We start from the raw sequence: 1215 nt of genomic DNA, 5'->3' as shown, positions 1-1215 counted from the left end.
ACATTTTCAATGCAGGACTTTTACTTGTAACACGGTTTCTTTCAGTGTGGTATAAGTACTTAAGTAAAGGATCTGAATACTTCAACTGCCTTTGTATGTTGAACTGAAAGCATGCATAGAAGGTGTTAAGTTTTGTCAATGGCAAATATTTCTGTGAGACACCGTGTGCATCGTGTTACCAGTATTACTTAGCAACACAAATAGCTTTAGGTGGCAGTGTGAGAGTAAAATGAAAGCAAGCAGGGAACATAATCCTATTATTGGACAGTGTATCTGAACATTTAATTTGGCTCATTGGATTTGTGTATCAACGTACAGTGACAAATGTCATTAATTATAATGGGTTACATAATGAGAAAATGCCAGCAACTCATGCTAATGTACAGATAAATACAAGGGAGGAGGAATGTGTGTGAAAGGCTGTACAAAAAAAGTTAATGAAATAAACAATTGGGACTGCCAAGGTCACTTTAACAACAGCCGGTTAAACAAGACTGGACCGTGAGCTGTATTGTAAATGAAAGCTTGGCTCCCCGTTCATTAAGATTGCTTTTTATGCTTGCCAAGAGCTTTAAGTGCTTCGGTTGGATTCAAAAATGTAGTTGGATGAGATTAGACAGCCACCAACTGTTTGATTGAGAATATTAACATTCATCACACCCATGAGACGGAGCGCAGGTCAAGTGATTAGAAGGCTGTTTAAAAATTAATGAGTTTGGAGTATTTAAAAAAAAAAAAAAAAAAAAAAAAAGTAACGACTTCTGGCTTTTCACAGGTACTAATATAATTCCTTTATGCTAGTGGGTACATTTACTATTACAGTGCATTTGGCATTTCTATAGCATAGTTTAACACCCCCAACGGCATTTGTTTTGATTCTATATTGGTGATCCTCACGGAAAAATGACTTCAAATAATGTAAAAATGGATTTCAGGTTAAACTTAAAGCTGCAATGATCTTTCTATCAACAACAGTCTATATCCACATTGTTCCATTTCTGGGATTGCTCCGGTCCCGCCGGAAATTCAGCCGGATGTCCGGTTTTCTTTGTGTTGGCGTTCTAACCTCTGGTGGATTTCTGAGGACTATGGTTACCTGGTCCTCAGATCTCTGTAGGGTAAATCCAGACAGCTAGCTAGACTATCTGTCTAATCTGTTGCACGACTAAAACAACTATTGAACGTACACGTTCCACCAAAACAAGTTCCTTCCCG

General features: G+C 37.9%; 1 protein-coding gene across 1 annotated transcript in view; it reads right to left on the bottom strand.

Moving 5' to 3' along the window:
* LOC116702666 (endonuclease V) overlaps positions 1–1215 on the bottom strand; it is a 103199-nt gene that overhangs the window by 77443 nt on the left and 24541 nt on the right. The window lies entirely within an intron of this gene.

Source organism: Etheostoma spectabile, chromosome 2 (assembly GCF_008692095.1).
Source record: "Etheostoma spectabile isolate EspeVRDwgs_2016 chromosome 2, UIUC_Espe_1.0, whole genome shotgun sequence".
Lineage (NCBI taxonomy): Eukaryota > Metazoa > Chordata > Actinopteri > Perciformes > Percidae > Etheostoma > Etheostoma spectabile.
Note: the sequence above shows the minus strand (reverse complement) of the source record. Positions and strands in the feature narration are given on the sequence as shown.